This window comes from Mobula hypostoma, chromosome 5 (assembly GCF_963921235.1).
Source record: "Mobula hypostoma chromosome 5, sMobHyp1.1, whole genome shotgun sequence".
Taxonomy (NCBI): Eukaryota; Metazoa; Chordata; class Chondrichthyes; order Myliobatiformes; family Myliobatidae; genus Mobula; species Mobula hypostoma.
This window is the reverse complement of record NC_086101.1, coordinates 2,148,266-2,153,512: the sequence shown is the minus strand read 5'-3', so window position 1 is coordinate 2,153,512 and position 5,247 is coordinate 2,148,266.

Below are 5,247 nucleotides of genomic sequence, written 5' to 3'. Positions count from 1 at the left end.
CATCCGGTCCCAGTGACTTATCCAACTTATGCTTTCCAAAAGCTCCAGCACATCCTCTTCCTTAATATCTATGAGTGATTGATGAGAACTGGGGCTAAATAGGTTGCCGGTGATGAGTCTGGAGTGAGTGGCAGGTCAATCCCATTAGCTGGGTGGAGACTGGGAGGTGCCAGTGGGAGTAGGCCTTGCAGTTGGGAGTCACTCTAGAACCCACAAGAGGTATTTAGAAACAAATCATTAATCCAGTTCCCAAACACACAGAACTTCAGTGCATTCCATATGATATAGGAGCAGAATTAGGCCATTTGGCCCATCAAGTCTGCTCCACCAGTTCATCATGGCTGGTCCAATTTTCCTCTGAGCCCCAATCTCCTGCCTTCTCCCCATATCCCTTCATGCCTTGACCAATCAAGAATCTATCAACCTCTGTCTTAAATATACGTAAAAACCTGGCCTCCATATCTGCCCGTGGCAAAGAATTACACAGATTCAGCACTCTCTGGCTAAAGAAATTCCTCCTCATCTCAGCTCTAAAAGGACTGAGCTGTGTCCTCTGGTCATAGACTCTCCCACGACAGGAAACATCCTCTCCACATCTACTCTATCAAGGGCTTTCACCATCCGATAGGTTTCAATGAGGTCATCCCTCACTCTTCTGAATTGTAGTGAATACAGGCCCAGAGCTATTAAGTGCTCTTCACATGACAAGCCATTCAATCCTGGAATCAGTCTCATGAACCTCCTTTGTACCCTCTCCAGTTTCAGCACATCCTTTCTAAGGTAAATGTTCACAATACTTTTCACCAGTCCTTTATAAAGTCTGTACATCCTGACTGCGGTCGAGACAGACACAATTAATGAAGAGTTCAGAGGAAGCAGCTTTGGGGGAATGGAAAATTTCCTGCCGGTTTTAGCTCTCAGTGACACCACTGGCCAGTCAGCTCGACAACTGGGGTTGGCAGCTCATCTAGGAGAAGGAAAACTCTGATCTCAAGCCTCCGCTTCCTGAAGACTATACACCTTCACCGGGAAGCTTTCAGGCGTAAACCCAAAGGAAAACTCTGGGGTTTGAGTCCCTGAGGCAGTCTTACGTTGAGTTCAATACTGACTGGCAACTCCTGTGACGTCGCTGGGTCCGAACTGTATTAGTATCTGTCGTCCCTTTGGATTCATCAGCTGCGTGGAGAGGGGGAGCCTGCTGCGTGCACAACAGCCTGCCCTCTGCATCGTACTGCCCTGGCTCGCGTATCATGCAGACAGCTGAGATGCAGCATCCATGGTCGAGCCTGACCAATGGAGGGCCTTGAAAGTCACAACTGCAATGGCAGGAGCATTACTCTTCACTAAGATCATCAGACACGGGTAAGGCCATTACTCTTCACTAAGATCATCAGACAGGGGTAAGGCCATTACTCTTCACTAAGATCATCAGACAGAGGTAAGGCCATTACTCTTCACTAAGATCATCAGACGGGGTAAGGCCATTACTCTTCACTAAGATCATCAGACAGGGGTAAGGCCATTACTCTTCACTAAGATCATCAGACACGGGTAAGGCCATTACTCTTCACTAAGATCATCAGACAGGGGTAAGGCCATTACTCTTCACTAAGATCATCAGACAGGGGTAAGGCCATTACTCTTCACTAAGATCATCAGACAGGGGTAAGGCCATTACTCTTCACTAAGATCATCAGACGGGGTAAGGCCATTACTCTTCACTAAGATCATCAGACAGGGGTAAGGCCATTACTCTTCACTAAGATCATCAGACAGGGGTAAGGCCATTACTCTTCACTAAGATCATCAGACGGGGTAAGGCCATTACTCTTCACTAAGATCATCAGACACGGGTAAGGCCATTACTCTTCACTAAGATCATCAGACAGGGGTAAGGCCATTACTCTTCACTAAGATCATCAGACAGGGGTAAGGCCATTACTCTTCACTAAGATCATCAGACGGGGTAAGGCCATTACTCTTCACTAAGATCATCAGACAGGGGTAAGGCCATTACTCTTCACTAAGATCATCAGACAGGGGTAAGGCCATTACTCTTCACTAAGATCATCAGACAGGGGTAAGGCCATTACTCTTCACTAAGATCATCAGACAGGGGTAAGGCCATTACTCTTCACTAAGATCATCAGACAGGCCATTCTAAAAAGCTTCACTGCCAGAGGGCGGGGCAGTAAGAAAGGGGGAGAAATGAGGCCACAGGAAATAGAACTCTAAGCCTAATCTCACTGGCAGGGAAGATACTGATCATTTGGAAAAGGCAGAGACACATGGGTCTTTACCATGGGCAAATCAATCTGAATTTTGTTGTCTGTTGATGGATATACAGTGAGTAAAGGAGGGGGTTTAGGACACAGCCCTGGGGGCACCTGTATTGAGGGTCAGAGGGGCAGAGGTGAGGGAGCCCACTCTTACCACCTGCCGACCATCTGACAGGAAATCCAGGATCCAGCTGCACGAGGCAGGGTGAAGGCCGAGGTCTCTGAGCTTCTTGTCGAGCCTGGAGGGAATTATGGTGTTGCATGTAGTCCAAGAACAGCATTCTCACATAAGCATCCCTCTTCTCCAGATGTGTAAGGACGGTGTGTCGAGCTGTCGCTATGGCATCGTCTGTCAATCAGTTGTGTCGGTAAGTGAATTGTAGGGGTCCATTCTGGGTGGTAGCAAGCTGCAGATGTAATCCTTGACCAGCCTCTCAAAGCATTTATTTATTACTGAGGTGAGTGGGAGGGGGAGAGGGGAGCTGGGGGTGGGGGGAGTGTTTGGGGTTCTAACGTTTAACTGTCACTCATTCTTTGGAGCACTCCTCTGTTTCTGTGGATGTTTGCGAAGAAAGAGATTTTTCAGGATGTATATTGTATACATTTCTCTGACGTTCAGTGTATCTATATTGAATATTACTGAGTGCGACAGGACGTCAGTCGTTCAGACATGCTGCCTTGGTCTTTTCAGGTACAGGAACGACAGTGGATGTTTTGAAGCAGGAAGGCACTCTACACTGGGAGAGGGAGAGATTAGAAATGTCTGTAAACACATCTACCAGTTGCGCTGCGCACATCCTGAGTACTCGCCCTGGGATGCTGTCCGGTACCACGGCCTTGCGACTGTTCACCCGTTAGAAACACCTTCGTACTTCAGCCTCAGAGATGATCAAAGTGCAGATCGCTTCAATGGCTCTCCTCAGGGACTCAGAGTTGGCGACGTTAAACCAAGAGTAAAAAAGATTTAGCTCATCTGGGAGAGAGGCGGCGATGTTGGCTGCGCCACTGCGCATAGCTTTGAAGCCTGCGATGGTGTGCAGACCTTGCCATACACTGCGTGTGTCGTTGGTGGAGAGTTGTGTCTGGATCCTGTCCCTGTATTGTCGTTTCGCTGCCTCGATGACTTTGCGCTGATCGTAGCTGCGTTTCTTGAGTCCCCGCTGATCACCGGCAACGTTAGCTCTGCGTCGGCGGTAAGTGCTGCCCACACGGAACCGTCGATCCAGAGGGTTTCTGGTTCGGATAGACCTTGTCCGATTTCTGGGGGGCAACTGCGACCCCTAGGAGGCATACAAGACTGTTACATGTACACAAAAATAATCAGTTTGTGTGCACGTGTAACAGACAATTAATTGTTAACCTGTAAAGGAAATAACAACTAAACAGTCTAATCTAACAGTCAGATCCAACAATGCGTGGGTAAGCCCTTGGTAATTTCTCAGGTAAGGACATGTTGGGCACAGCATTGTGGGCCGAAGGGCCTGTATTGTGCTGTGGGTTTTCTATGTTCCTGACGCAGAGAGATGTTGGAATCCTGCACCCAGAATGAAACATACTGTGCAATGTGTGCTTTGCAGCAACAACCAGCCCAGTTCACGGATGTTCTGGGGTTGGACAGCAAGCATCCGGTGCCAACAGACCAATACAGAACCTGCTGACCATAACCTGCACAACTTTGGACTGTGGGAGGAAACCAGAGCACCCGGAGGAAACCCACACAGTCATCGTACAGGCAGCGGTGAGAACGGAACTGCGGTCACTGGCTCTCTAATAATGTTCCGCTACGGGCAACTCCACCATGTCCTTGGGTATAGGTAATCAATAACTAGAAACCCACTACACTGCCTTTCACCCATACACACACCTCATCAGTACCAGGCAGGAGGCAAAACTGCTGTCTGAGCACAGGCATCAGAACCCTTCTCCTGACCTCTGCACTGTCCTCTTGACCCCCAGAACCCTTCCCTCTGCCCCTAGCACTGTCCTCCTGACCCCCAGAACCCTTCTCCTGACCTCTGCACTGTCCTCCTGACCCCCAGAACCCTTCCCTCTGCCCCTAGCACTGTCCTCCTGACCCCCAGAACCCTTCCCTCTGCCCCTAGCACTGTCCTCCTGACCCCCAGAACCCTTCCCTCTGCCCCTAGCACTGACCTCCTGACCCCCAGAACCCTTCCCTCTGCCCCTAGCACTGCTCCACTGACCCCAGAACCCTTTTCTTGACTCTACCCCTGCTGTCTTGACCCTAGCACTCTGCTCCTAACCCTTTCCACCCCGTGCTCTTTTCTCACTGCTGCCATCAGGTAGAAGGTACAGGAGACTCAGGACTCACAGCACCAGGTTCAAGAACAGTTACTATCACTCAACCATCTGGCTTTGAACAAAAGAGGATAACTACATGAGCTGCCTTAATAACTATTGCCTGGTAGCACTCACATCTACAGTGATGAAATGCTTTGAGAGGATGGTCATGACAAGACTGAACTCCTGCCTCAGCAAGGACCTGGACCCATTGCAATTTGCCTATCGCCACAATAGGTCAACAAAAGATGCGATCTCAATGGCTCTCCACACGGCTTTACACCACCTAGACAACACAAGCACCTATATCAGGATGCTGTTCATCGACTATAGCTCAGCATTTAATACCATCATTCCCACAATCCCGATTGAGAAGTTGCAGAACCTGGGCCTCTGTACCTCCCTCTGCAATTGGATCCTCGTCTTCCTAACTGGAAACCACAATCTGTGCGGATTGATGATAACGTATCCTCCTCGCTGACGATCAACACTGGTGCACCTCAGGGGTGTGTGCTTAGCCCACTGCTCTACTCTCTCTATACCCATGACTGTGTGGCTAGGCATAGCTCAAATACCATCTGCAAATTTGCTGATGATACAACCATTGTTGGTAGAATCTCAGGTGGTGACGAGAGGGCGTACAGGAGTGAGATGTGCCAACTAGTGGAGT